This window comes from Mixophyes fleayi, chromosome 2, assembly GCF_038048845.1.
Source record: "Mixophyes fleayi isolate aMixFle1 chromosome 2, aMixFle1.hap1, whole genome shotgun sequence".
Classification (NCBI taxonomy): Eukaryota; Metazoa; Chordata; class Amphibia; order Anura; family Limnodynastidae; genus Mixophyes; species Mixophyes fleayi.
The window spans coordinates 123,300,354-123,315,976 of NC_134403.1; the positions used below are offsets into that span (position 1 = coordinate 123,300,354).

The 15,623-nt window shown below is 38.8% G+C and overlaps 1 protein-coding gene across 1 annotated transcript in view; it reads right to left on the reverse strand.

The window, feature by feature from the left end:
- Positions 1-15,623, reverse strand: part of UGGT2 (UDP-glucose glycoprotein glucosyltransferase 2) — a 244,100-nt gene that overhangs the window by 82,631 nt on the left and 145,846 nt on the right. The window lies entirely within an intron of this gene.

Sequence of the window (15,623 nt, forward strand, 5' to 3'; positions counted from 1 at the left end):
GGCCTATCTTTTAAAATGTTTGGTCCATAGCACAAAAAAGCAGGTTACCAGTCCTCCATGTGTAGAAAAATAAGCAGCTTAGATCTTTAGAGCATCTCTGGGTGGAATTTCCTCCAACTAACCCTTTAGATTTCTGATATCACACCCAATTTAAACAACCTCTCTCCCAAAACACCACGACCTCAGGAAGATCATACCCCTTTTGAAAATCTGTAACTGCCTGTCTCTTACGTACTCTACACTCATTCACAAATTGACCAAAGAAAGAAATAATGTTAGCCCGGCACACCTCTCCATCATTAGTTAAATGCAAGAAAGCAGCTATAAATTTCTTGCTAGATGGTATAAAAAATGGTATAAAATACCAATGAGGAACAACAAGGCAAGTACTTGCTAGAGGAAATAAGCTGCTGAGGGTTCATTCTTGCACTTGAAGTGGAAGTCAGCGTTGAGCATGATTTTCTCCACATTCAATACTCTTCTCAGGCCACCCTCACCTCCGCGACATTTCTCTTCTCTCTCTGATTCTCTCATTACCTGTGGCATTCTTCTCACAAACATATCCCTACTTCAATCCATCCTAAATGCAGTGACAAGACCTTTCTTGCCACTTCATATCAGCCTTACTGCTTTGGTGCTCCTTACACTGGCTCCCAAAACCCTCCAGAACACACATAAAACTTCTCACATGCAAAGCCTTCAAAACTACCACCTTTTACATATCTGACCTCGTATTCATATCCTCTTCCTCTTGTTCTTTTAGCTCTATTGCTCTCCTCTCTTATAACCACCTATTACTCCACCTGTCAAGATTTCTGCCATGCTGCTATCCACCTAGGAAACTACCTTCCATGCCCAACCAGACTCTTCTTCAACCCTATAAATGATCCATCAGAATCCATCTAATTGCCATAGCCTACTGTAGTCTCACTCTGTCTGCTACTACTTATATACCTTGTATTATGTTTTATGTACACTCTGTTTACAGTGGTAGTACAAGGTTATCTATGAAACCAATCACCTGTTTTATACACTCAATTTACTGTGGAAATCTGCAGATTAATTTTTACGTCAGGAAAAACTTTTAAAAAAAGACACAAAGTGCAACCTAGTAGTCAATTTACCACAGAACATGGGAGTACACTTGCTTTATCAAGTAATGTCTTGAACCTGGGGCAGATTGGCCTCACCGGGAGTTTTCGAGGTAGACGCAGAGAGTCATGGCACCATTTAAGACACATTTTCCTGTTTTTTATATATTTTTTTTGGAAAGGACTAGTATGGTAGACTTAGCGGCCCAAGCTATTCGTGGCCACCCTAATCTACTAGTGGCCGGTTTGATTTGCTTCCTGGTGGCTGGCCACTCCCTTGTGGAAAACTATCATATTGGATGTGCCAGATGGACCAGCCCAGGGCCGATTCATCCCTCCCCCTTTTTGCTTCACACCTCCCTGGCGTTTACAGAGAGGCCCCGTCCTCTAGTTATATGAACTAGAGGTACAGTGGTGCATCCATAGCACCGCAGCGGTAACACATTAGTACCGTAAACAGATCTACCTCTGCAAAGGTAATAGAGAAGCAGCCTGTGAATCAAGGGGCCAAACGTCTTAAATACAGGTAAAAATTCTCATTGTTTCCTAATGTATCAAACTAATGAATCACATCCAATTAGCTCTCCTCCATCCTCTACTTTTTTATACTGCTTAAAATCAGCCTGTTGAACTTGCATATCATGAATTTACTTAGTATGCTGTGTAATTATTCAAAAAGATGCATATGCATTAACTATAGTAAAAAAATGATTTTCCTCTGACATTTTGCTGTAGATGGAAATATATATTTTTTTGAATGTGGGTTCAGATGATAATTTAAGCAGCTTTTGTTTCTGTTATGCATGTTAGTGTTGTATTTCATGTAGAATGATTCAGGAAAACACTGTCATTACAATTTAATTGAGAGAAAAGGGTAGTTGTTAACTATTCTGTTGTTGCAATTTTGCGGGAGATTTAAAAAAAGCAGAACATTGGCTCTCTACAGTTGTGTCCATATAATTGGTGGTATTGCTGTAGTGTGGAGTGTGGCAGAGAGGTTATTACTGTATTGGGGAGTAGTGGTCTTGCTGTAGTGTGGATATTATATTACTGTAGTGTGGGGTGGTGGTGGTATTGCTCCAGTGTGTTTGTGGGTTAGCATTTCTATTAAGTGGCAGAGGGCATTCCTGTAATATTGGGGAGTTATAACTGACTGCTGTAATGTGGATTGACAGAGGTATTTCTGTAATGAGTGAGCTATATAGCCAAATGCTGGGGAAAGGTAGATTGCTGTAATGTGAGAGTATTGCTGTAAGTGGGCAGTATTGACGAGTGCTGTAACGTGGGAGTTTTGCTGATCCAACCACCAAGCAACAACTGAGCTTAAGACAGGTAGTGTAATTGAAAATTCAGATAGGAGAGAGATTTTTACCAACTGTTTCAATCATGGTAGGTCTGTCTCGCATAGGTAGGTCCATCTTCATGCTGGTCTGATTGTAGGGGGAATCACATGCACCTAACGGTGGTGTGTACAAAGTTTATATTGCATATGAAGAAATGGATGGAGGATGGCCTAACAGTCTAAAGTGATAATCAAATCCCTTGTACACTGGTTACTCCCACATCTTGATACACGTTGGCATCCACACCACCGCCTTCTGTTGACATGACCACTCCTAATGACAATTTAGCCACATCTACTACGGCCACTTCTTTCAGAATATTTTGCAAGGCCATTTTAAATTCCCAATCCGCCCCTGTCTTGAATCTTGTCTTTGACATAGTTTTATTGAACATATAGGTATCTGCAATGTAAATATGTGGTAAATAATATATTAGCTTTTCCGTTTTGTTTATTTTCTATGCATCCCTAGGGTTAAATGGCAGAGCAGTTGTCACTACAGTCTTGCAGTGCTGGGGCTTTAATCCAGTGTGCTGTGAGGAGGTTGTATGGTGTCCCAAGGTTCATATTGGCTTTCCTTAGAGTGGCTCCAGTTTCCTCTCATTACTCTTTATCTATGTACAATCACATTTTGAGTGAGTCAAAGTTGAATAATTGGATGAAGCAATTTTAAATTAATAAATATTGGTTATTATATAATCCTGTGCGATTGCGATTAGTACACACCGGCATACGAATTTTAAATATGCAATCACAGAGGAAATCACAGCAAATAGACTTACATTCACACGTACATTTGTAAATAGTTCACTTTTAAAGACATTTCAACTCACACCATTTTATTAGTAAGACTTAAAGGTTATTTATACAAAGATACATTTACATTAAAGGTACTTATGGTTCAGGTCCTAAGAAATGTATAGTGTTTGGTCTTATATTAATCCCCTTTTACCAGCAGGAATCCGGTACCATCGGAGAAACGATTGCACATAGCAATCGCTAGTTATGATTAGTATAAGATTCATACTCAAAAATACTTTGTAAACTAGTTTGAGTCGGTTCCCTCAGGCAAGACGTGTTCAGCAGTTGGAATGACTTGCCCCCACCTTTGGAGAGGAATCCTTTGAACTGACCTATGATCTGCATTATACTGGACTATCTTACACCCCAAACCAATGAAGAAAGACCTTCATTAATATCTGTGCACATTGTGACTTCATCACTGTTTTTTATTAACTCCGACTGCATAAAAAGCCACTGGATAGTATCATTCAGCCTCTTTTGCCAACACAGACTTCAGCTTTGAGGACTGTCCCTGGATCCAAGATGCGCTGCGTATTGAAATTTGCTATACTTTATCATAGTTTGCTGTAATTCTGCTACATTTTGCTATTAAATATCTTTGTGTGTTGTAACGACATTAATCGCATCGGACCATCTTTATTTGTGAGATAGTAATATACATAACAAGTGTTAAACAGCATTGCAACTCCTGCCTATTACTTCACAGCCCACGACCAGAATGATGACCTGTTTGCCAATCTCTGTGAGCTTCACGTAACAGCTCGACTGTACTGTAAATAAGAGTGTCTGCTGTAAAAAGAACACATCTGCATCCAAATATTTCAGATGGTCATAGACTGCATGGCTGGTTTTCCTGAGCTTAATCCTATTCACAATACTGGAGATCACTCGCAAGGAAAAATCTGTCATTAGAGCAAGAGACAAAGTTAGCAGCAGGAAAATCAGTCTCATCATTATAAATCAGTCAGTCACCTTACCAACCCCTCCCGTTTCCATACCATACTCTACTTTTCTCCTTTTCAGGACCAGACCTACTTTTTGTTTGTGGGGCATTTTTTGACTCTGCATCACATTCTTATGCCACTAATTTCAATTCCTGCTCCAATTCTAATGCATCCAGCTAACAGGTATCGGAATCCAACTCAGATAATGTCTCATATCTATTGGAATTAACTTCATCTGCTCCCTCCTGAACTATTTTCTTTTTACCTGGTTCTTGGAGAAGACACCATTCACCTTCAGGTTTACAAGAGGATTTAATCTTTTCTTCTCCTATTCCCTATATCCATAGACTCTCCTGAAGCAGACACTGATGTAGAAGAAGATGGTTCAACTGACGGTTGCTCAACTCAATTTCTATTGGCCATTGGACACTTTCTGACTGGTGATGCTCTTGCTTTCTATCAGCCATTTCCTGCTAAACTTCTCGACATCTTAGTATTGACGCTGACATTAATGCCACCTCTTCTGCTACCAAACCCTCATCTGGAGAATACTTACAATGTTATGCCAAACATTTGGACAGTGCTTATCGGAGTGGCCAATTCTTCCACATAAATTGCAACAAGCATTCACACAGATAGCACTTACATTGCCAACCTCACCGCAAAGATTACACATAAGGACTGGGAAAACACTGGCTATGTGACCAGACTTCCCACATTTAAAAATATGTCTTTGGCTGACCTGCATAGAAACATACCCCTCCTTTACATCCAATGAAGAAAGAATTTGGCAGATTTTGGGTTACATGGTCATTCTGCAGCAGTTTCACCAAAATCCTCCAACCACCAGTCCAAACACCATACTTATCTTTATTCTTTGTTAGTTCTGACATTAGATCACAATGCCTCCTGAGCCATATCACAATGCCTGGGAAGGCACGGCTTCATTCCACAAAATTATTGCTATACAAGCTGTGTCTGGCTTGGAGGTTGGAATAAAACTAAACTTATTCCAGCCTACTACATCCCTAAACTTGATGAAATTTGCCCAGACTATCCATATCAGATTTAAGTTTAAAACTCACATCATACCCTTGTCTATCTGGTAGGTTTATTGCTGCCAATATGTTTGATAATACAAAACCCATCTGGTGACACCATAACTCTCGTATGACATATCTTCTGTCTGGCAACTCCTCTCTGGTACATTTGTTTCTGAATCTGACCGCATTCCTCCTCCTAACAGTCTTGCTTGTCATATTAGAAGAAAATATTTGTGCCCTGAGACTCCAGGCATTCCCAGGAGGAACCGGGCCAGTTCCACTATTTGTATTATATTAATTCCATGTGTGACATTTTGTGTATGATCAAGAGCAGAGCAGATTGATCACTCAATAAAGGGGGGATATCTAGTGTAGTGTTCTCTACTGACAATTGCATCTCTTCTCTCTCAGTGATCTGATCCCCTGATTGCCGCACTGGTTGCTCTATTTATTTGGAGGGTTCAACATCCCATATTTATTGCAAGCCTTCCTTATCCTCATTTACCACCACCTCTTGTATGTTACCATCTGTATATATCTTATCAGCAGCAACACCATTATTATGCATAATACTGTCAGCATTATCACTATGCATAACAGAAGTCTCCTATACACAATGCTCCGTTATTTCTCCTCTTCCCCGCGTCCCAGGTATTGCATCTCTCTGCTGGAATCCATTATCCTGAGGTGAGCAGACATCTCCACTCATCTGTTGTTTAACACCTTTTCCCTCTGGACCTGAAGTGTTTGAACTGGACTTGCACTTTCTGACTGCTGCTTTACCACTGCTGTCTGCCCCTTCTTGTACAAATCTCCTTCCTTAAAGGAAAAACTAGCCTTCTGCAACACTGTTCTCTTCTATGGCAGCAGTGCATCTTCTGGGCTCTGTTTTCTGCCTGTACTTTGTGACTCTTTATTTGCATCAAAATGCTCCTGGTTTTTATATACTTTGCCAACAGGAGTTTAATATCATATACATACTCTTTGCTTGGATTTGCAGCATTTAGTTTGTAAACATATTCAATCTGTTTTTGTATTGTCAGCTTTGTTTTCTTTAAAGCCTCCATTTGTTTTTTTTTACAAGTGTAAGGATTCTATCTGCTAGGTGCACCTCAGATGCATGTTATGCCCCTTTAAGATTTTTACTCTGCATTGAGATTTCTCCTGGCTGATTAAAAACACTAAGCCCACTTGATGTTTTTGACCTTGGAGAATGTCTTCCCTAAGTCATGTATATATTTCCTGTTTCACTGCTATTTTCTGCCACATGTCTCTCAATGACATAAATACAAGTCTGATGTCTTGCGAGTTGTAATCGTCATCATTGCTACTCCCATGTGGTCAGGATCTCCAGATTGCAGCCTAGATACTGGGTTTGTGGTAGCTGCAGCTTTACCAGCACGTTGCTTCACTGGCAACAAGGGCTTCTTTGCAAATTGCCGCTTAATTTGATCCACTGACACAGGCTTTGTCACTTTATTTGTGTTCCCAAGATCACCTCCACCTAACTGGGATCGAGTGCGACCTGGGCTCTCCAGGCTGGTTACAAGCACTTGCTGATTTTCTTGTACAGAGTCTGTCCTGGGATATTCTCCTTTGTCTCTGGGGTGGAGGGGTCATTTGCACACCTGATGAGTTTGCTGCACATTGCTTGACCTCCTGTGTACCTTGCAGTTTCTTGGATTTTTTTTAATGAGGCTGCTGCATTCCCCTTTGTTTAAAGCTGTAGCATTTGCTGTTACAGTTGTTTGCATCTAGTTTGACTTTCTAAACCTTTGTCTTGTTTAGTAACTGCACTTACTTTCTGTGTTGCAGTCTCCTTATTTTCTTTATTTTTTTCTTCTCCCACAATCACTACACTATGGTGATATTCACCACATTACCTGGCTGAGAAACTTCAGGTTTTGAATGCAGAGCTCCCAGAAAAGGCCCAGAGGCCTGGGGCTTGCCTGGAGAGTTTCCTCGACCTGGGCTTTCACCAGACATCAGACAAGGACCATCAAACTTTCTATCAGGAGTTACAGGGAGGTAGTAGGAGAAGTGGCAGTATGTCACACCACCATATACACCTTTACATCGACCAACTGACGGCACTCTAAGTTCACTTGTATCCAAAAGTATCTCACTACCACTTAAACTTTTTCTTTTAAGGATTCATATATTGAATATTTGGACTAGAACTAGTTTCAGCTGCTGACTTTGCAAAAAAAACCATAGAAAAAAAAAACCCTAGACATGTATAATTGATAGATTGTAGCCTTGATGCTGGTCCATTTCCTAATACACTATAGACTGCATAAACTGGTGGGCTGAAATCATTTCTCAGATAGCACAATAAATAAAATAAAAACAAACAGATTCAACTGACTGCAAGAATAATTGGCAAAAGAAATTTTAAAAAAAGAAGGAAAAAAAAAGTACAAAAACATGCAAATTTCTATATCTCTGTGATAATGTGAAAATAAAATGCATTAAATTTACTTGAAGCGTTAAACTATCCATTAAAGACTTATATAATTATCTTCAAAGCACAGTGTAATAATTGCCTGTAAGCCTTTATTTATGGTTAAATGGCATGCACAGCAGCACAAGATAGCCCATAAACCACAGCACTTAACTCTCTTTAACTGCATACACTTATGATTAGGCCATATTTCTTCCAGTACTACAAAGAATCAACAATTTCACTTCATCCAGGAATTGAATGTAGGAAAGCATGCTGCATTAAAAAAATGTGCAACAACTTTTCCATATGCACTTACAGCAGTGTCTTAAATATGAATATGAACACATTATAACCTGCGTTCACAGGGAACAGGGCTTAAACAACTTTGTCCTAATGGGAAGAGAAAAAACAGTCAGTACAAACTCTAGAAGTTTATATAGTCATATAGAATATAGTAAAGGTACATAGCAATAAATAATATGTTTTTAGTATCAAGTTTGACACTTGATTACAAAATCTCTCCTATTTGTACAGTCTGACAATATGCCATCTAGACTATTTTAAGAATTGTAAGACACCTCATTGTCATTTTTCACTGAACAGATTTGAACCACTTCCATCTAGTACAAATTTTACAGCTCTTACACCTTTACCCCTCTCCTCAAATATTGGAGTAGCCAGTTTCTATAATTGCTACATATAACACACAGGATACAGTTTAAAATCCTAGTTTTAACCTACAAAGCCATCAGTATGGTCACACCTCTTTAGATTTCTTTCCTGATTTACAAGTAGCCCTTCAAACATAAACTCTATTCCACATATGACCTCCTTCAACCTTCCTCTCTCAGTACCTCTGCATACATCTCCAGGGTATATTTAACACTGCAACTATTCTATGGAACCTAATAACATCAAACAAGTGCAAAGAGGTGCCCAGAGGCATAGCTACACTCACCAGTTCGCAGAGGTCAGGATGCAGGTAAGCCCTCTTCTTCGTCATCTGGACCAAGCAAATTTATGAGGTTTCGCTTTGGTCCAATCAGCAGAGGCGCATTGTGCCAATTGGAGCCATGATCAGGAAAGATGACAGCGGTTGTGCATTCAGGACAGTGGCGGATTGCGAGGCAAGAAAGAAAACGCCGGAATCGAGCAAGAAGTTGGAGCTGAATCTAAGAAGAAATCAGGGGGATGGCAAAGAGCTTGTAATCATGGTTCCCCCCTAGCTGATGTTAAAAGCTGCCAGAAACAGGTAAGGTCTTCAGGCACTCTTCTCACAGGCCTGCACCTGTACCTTCTACTCAGATACACATTCAGTCACTGGGCCTGTGGGCACATTTTTAAGCACTAGGCCCATGGCACAATCAGACGGACACAAGGTCATGGTTACACATTGATTGGGACACAGTTTATTCAGGCTTAGGTTCTGAGCCTAAAAAACATGGAAGCACAGGCTCTGTGTGTGGGTGCGGTGTCGTACAGGGCATAGGATGTAAACCTCTCTTCATGCTAGTAACTTGGGCATATTTATAGAGCATTAGGCCTGTGGTGGTATGTCAGCATTTAGAGGACATAAAGTTCCTTGTGAGAGACCGCTCCGAGACACTTTTCCAGTCATTTCCCCATTTTTTCTCCACCAAAACAGTTGCATCCATTTTCTATCCTTTTCAATAGATTGGATTGTATTCCCCTGTGTCCAGTGGTTCTGTACCTTGCAGTCAGGACCCCATAAAAAGGAAGGCTGCTGGTGTGCCCTCTTTTCCACTAGGAACCTCACTCAGGCCTCCATTAAAAGATAGGATGCACTGTGTACCCTATTGTTTTATCTGCATTGAGACTGTTTTGCATTGTTTCGCACTGGATTGCCTGTTCCTTGTGGAGTGATTTAGTCAGGGTGGTGCATCACACCTAGTATACTTGTTCATTGCAGGAGCATAGTGACCATTGTTTGTGTGTGGGTCTACGATCAAGGGGAGCTAGTGTGGTCCATGGTCCACAATGAATAGTATCCATGTTGCAAAGCTACTGACTTGCCCTAGGGTCTCCGTGTGGAAAAGTTTTCCGTGACAGACACCTGTAGGTCTCCAAGCTTAGGCTAGCATAACTGAACAGTTGCAACGGGGTGTGCAAAGGTGCCTTACCCCAGCTATACTTCCCCCATCACACCCAGTCCAGTCCATCCCTGGTCTTCATGCATGTTTCTTGTTGCAGGGGAGGAGGGGTGTGGATCTCTTGCATCAGCGATCTGGTGACAAGTTGGTAATTTTCCACGGTTCAACGATGTGAGAAAGGTAGAACCCATCACAAAATCACGGAGAGTCTCATGTTGTGTTGGACATACGTTTTTTTTTTTTTGTGGAAATATACACATTTCTGTACTGTGTGTACAGTCCAAAAACAAACAGCTGTATTCAGATGTTTGTGCATCTTACACTTATGACTTGTAGGCCTAAAGAGGTCAAGCAGGGGAGTAAGAGGCGGACAAAAGTAGGTCATGTACAGCAAGTTATTTTTTCACATCATTGCAACTCAAACAAATGAGGTTGCAGAGTTGCCTGTCAGGAGTCGTATTTGGTTTTTGATGCAACAATACAAATGATAATGATGATCAACAGCACTAGCTAGCTGTTTCTGTGGCAGATTTATTGAACCATCCATCTGAAAGTGCTTCAATCATTAGTGTAATGGCTATATTACATGAAGTAGTTATGAAGCTGTGGCCGTCTATTTGCATTACTCTGTACAGCGCTGCGGAATTAGTGGCGCTATATAAATAAATGATGGTGATGATGATGATTACTACTTAATTTACATTTGAATTTAGACTTCTAGAGGAAAGAAGATTCCCATTTAACCTTTAAAGGGGAAAACAACAGATTTTATTTAATGTTACTTGTTTTGTATTTAATGTCATTTAAAATGCTGTTATTTGTGTTTGTTTTAATTATATGTATTTTACATTTATTAGTAACTGTCCAGACACTATTCTCTCTTGTGTATATACTTCATTAAATTATATTGTGTACTGATGAAGAGTACATAAATAATCTACTAATTATGTTTCACTTTATAACATATCAGAATTTAGCCATAGTTGAATGAACACACCGATTAGGAACAAAACCTTCCTTCCCCCACTGGGAAACATGAGGCTTGTAAATACTTTAGAAACAGGTTTGAAACAATTGGTCAGTAATTAGCATATGAATGCTGTGAGCAGTTCCTGTGGAAAAGGTAACCTCCGCCCACAAGAAAGGGTTTTCATACACTTACACAAGGAGACATTATCCTTTTGGCAAGCTGCTGCCAGCCTGGTCAGCCATGCAAACAGCTCCTAGGTGGACATGCAGGGAAGTGAGTTACCTCATGGCCTACAAAGGCCCTGACTAGTAGGAATGATGGAGTTTTTGAATGGAATGAATGAAAGGTGAGTGAGACTGGAAACATAAATGTTATAAATGTTGTAATGTGTTGTTGAATGGAAGATGGCCGACTCTGGACGCATGTGTAGAGTATATGAGACTGAATGATCATTGTCGTAAGTGATATGAAAGTTTGAATACAGTTGGTAAATGTGATCGGAATTGCCTGAGTTTAGTGCAAGAGTTATTTCGAGATTGTGTTGGTCTTAAAAGTTAGACCTCGGTTTGGTATGGATAATGTTAAATGCATGCCTTGTAATAATTGTGAAATACTGTGTAGATATAACATAGATATGGTGTTATTAGACTACACAATCACATACAAATCAGACTAAGACTGTATTGGCAGTAAATTAGGTCATTGCGAGCACATGTATTAAGATGGTTGACACTTTGTTTGACTCCTGTAGTGCTGTACAATTCTTGAAATTCCTTTTGTGTTTGGGATAGATTGTTGATTTAAATGGAGGCATTTGTGTTCTATATGGTTCTGTGTTGGTTAAGTTTTGGTCATGGATGCATGGATGGTGATTGGATGGTTCAGGAAGTGGTCAAATCAGTTTGGTTGGACTGCTGGTTTAAAGGGTAGTTTAAACCACATGGTGGTCTCCCCCCCCCTACCCCTGCACATACGCAATGCATTCACAAGCCTGGCACAATAGGTATAGCTCTATACACACACACACACACACACACACCTTTATACAATAGTCAGTCAATACACACACACACACACACAATGACTTGTATATTTATATTGCCCCCCTGCACTGGAATGACCTCCCACGCTCCGTCCGTTTGTCCCCTAACCTGTGCTCTTTCAAACGGGCAATCAAAACTCATCTCTTCCGCAAAGCCTACCAGCCTTCCACCTAACCCTCTCTCCACCCTCACTCTCTTCACTTCGCTCCTCCTCAGTAGTGAGGAGCACTTGCTCCCCTCCTCCGACTCCCTTTGTGCCTGCCTCCCTATAGGATGTAAGCTCGTATGAGCAGGGCCCTCCTCCCTCCTGTCTCGCTACCTTATCTTCTGCTCCACTTCAATATATTTGCCTTGCCTGGAGCCTCTGAAGTCTTGGTACTACTCATTTATTGTTTTGTACTGTTATTCCCTGTACGGTCCATTGTTTGTACTGTGTATGGCGCTACGGAAACCTTGTGGCGCCTTATAAATAAACAATAATAATAATAATAATAATAATAATTTATAGAACAGGCAATTAATGATATATGGCACTGAAATCTATACTTTGTGTAAAATATTGTTAGGCTGTTTACCGTTTCACAATATATACATACGTTTCACAATTAGAATGTTAACAATATAACAAGTTTTAAATGAAACTATATTTTGTGCAGAGTCTTTCTTGAAGATAGGAGCATAAGCTATTATATGAATATTGATCCTGTGGATTTAAAAGAAAAATAAGAATTCGATTTATTGGGTTAAATCACAAGTACCTTTGCGAGGAGTTAGTTGACGGTAATAGTTATATATAACGGTATTAAATGTTCATCCATACATTTGCCAGATTATTAAAGAGAGTAAAACCCCTCAACGGAGAAAATCCTTTTACATTGGCACCCAAACAAGCTCTGCTTTATGAATTTCAGAGACCTAGAGAATCCATGATTTTCAAAAGTCTAGAGAATCCATAATTATTTGCAGTGAACCCAGTTATTATTATGATTTTTAATTTTCATAATGTTTTGGCAAATAGACGTTTAATAACGGTAGTATATATCTGTTGAACTAGTCTGTATTTATAGGTGTAGTATGTAAGGATTATGTATGATATTGTTTTGTCTTCACTTATAATACAGTGTAGTTGGATGACTTGTGTTTACTTAGCGTTCATATTTTAAATCTGATTCTGTGGACTGGTGGGGACAGAAAAGAGAAATAATATACTCAGGAGAATTTATTTTTTTTGTGAAAAATGATATGCCCCTTCCTTTTTAATCCCAGAATCAAATTTAGTTATAACTTCTCCTGTGGCAATTTATATTTTAATTCAGACTTTTTGAATGACCAAATTTGCAAATCATGTGATAATTAGGGATCATTTTAAATCACATAATTAAAAATAAAATGTGCTAATTCAATTGGCTTTATTTTTTTTTCTATTTATTTTTCACCCCAAGACATTCAATTGGTTTTATATATATTTTTAATTTAGTTATATTTTTCCCCATTCTATTCTGTACACCTCTCTACAGAATAGGTTTGGTGAGGTAATCTAGGATACTTGGCGTTTTTTTGGCAAAGGGTGTGTGATATATGGGTATTATAGAACCCTTTAGAACGACTGGAAAGAGAAAAGAGGTTTAGAGTATGATGCACTAATCACTCCGTATTCGCATTAATTATCCAGTAGTATTATAGAACACTGTCAAACAAAAGAATCGTGGATGTAGCACTCACGGATTCTTAGCAGGAACGCATAAGCGTGAAAGTTGTGACACCCTGTCCTGTATTGTAGTGGTAGGAGGTGATTGTTTTGAAGATTGCGCAAATTGTATTTTACGCCGATAGTTACTTTGGGTTGATACAATATTTTATGTTATATGGATAGTTCAAGTTGCTTGTCTCTTGTAGATTAAGTATACTAGGTAATCCACAGAGGCACTCCAATCTGTAAGTTCTATAGAAACACGCATTTGATAGTTGTTTAGTGGGTACGGCTTCGGCGACACTTAAATTATGAGCGGATCATGGCCAATGGTTCCCCGGTAAAGACATTATTAGTGATTCTGGCTGGGTGGAACCAGATCTGCAAGACGAATTTACCAATCGTTATACGATCGAGAACAGCATTTCCACTCAGTAGACAGGGGGATACTCACACAAATCACTAACACACAAGTCTATGACAGGAACATATTTATTATTATTATTTTTTTTAATCATTTTAGAACCTCGCAAAGTGTGGTATGCTTAACCGGTTTGTTTAACCCTGCTAAAACGGATAATAATCACCAGTGGAAAGCTTATAATCAGGTTATGTATTGATAAGCTGGGTGTAACTAAGTGGACAAGATCACAGGTCATGGCAGGTAAAATAAGAATATTTATATTATTCAAGATGCCACAGATGTTAGGATTTCTAAATCAAGTTTTTTTTTAGTAAAGCAGGCCACAGGTAGGTATGTATAGAATACATGGCTGCAAAAAACTTGATTTTAGATAGTAAAATATATAACATAACATTATAAATGCTGAGAAATAAGGTAATATATGTACTCAGAGCATTGAACAGGTAACTGCCCATGTAACATAATTAATAGGGAATAATAAGTAAAATTTGGGTTTTGTCATTGGAGGTAGTTGAATGTATCCAAGGAGACGTCCTTATGTTACATCAACAAATGCTAACTGATTTAGCCCTTGCAATGTCTGATATATATATGCATTTGCTTTAAAACTGTATATAAGGATATATGGGATAATAGAGAGGTGGTATTTAAAATCCTACTCATTTTAAAAACCCAGGTATATACAGGTAATTTATAATGGTATATTGGAAAGAACAAATAATATATTAGTAACAGACACACTACCTAGTGGTCACAGGTATGTATTGCAGCCCCTTCATCAGAGTTAATAGTATTCGAGAAACGGGCGGAATAAGATATAGATCTAATAATTTTACATGTCATTATTTTGGAGGTGATTGGCAACATGTAGCATTAGAATTAATGAAACTCCTGGATAATGGTAATGTGTTTAATTGCCTAGGGATAAAAAGGGGGATCCTAATGCACAGTGGTATATGCCACTCAAAAATGTGATATGAAAATTTCCACTTATGTAAGGTTACACGGCAACTGATAAATGCCATCAGAACTGCAGTAACATTATATAAGGACTAGGTAGGAAATCACACAATTGTATGTAAACATGGTTAATTAGAGTCACAGAGAAACCCAGTGCATGAAGAATAGTGCTTGTTGATGACAGACACCAATTTTTTAAAATTTGTGTTCATAAATACCCGTAAAACTTAGTTAAATAAAATAAAACCCCAGTGAGTAGTAGTTTTATTCACCAGGATTAGGGGGATTGATATGGATCATATAGTAGATTTAGGCAGTGATAGTTTACCAACTGCAGTCAAAGTTTTAAAACAAAATGGTAGTTTATAGATTTTGTTGCATTAATCTGTGCTGGCCAGTTGGGGCATTAATGTGCCTAAATCAGTTTTTTTAGAGAGAGAACATCAGTAGTGGATATACAGATCCGCTACCCAGCAAAGGTGGTTATGTACAAAATTTCTAAAGCTTTTAAAGGAAGAAATTGCCATCACCAATATACTAACTTGGTAAATCTATAAACATTGTGTGTCCTTGGAGATATGATTAGGTAAGATGATGTTATATGACATAAATGTATTATGTATATTCACATTTCTTTCTGTCTCCACAGGTTACTAAGAACAGGTTTCCTTTGTTTCTCCTTCCCAACTTGATACATAGATCATTGGAAATGAGAAAAAGGGGGATAATGGTAATGCTAAGAAGGGTATAAAAAC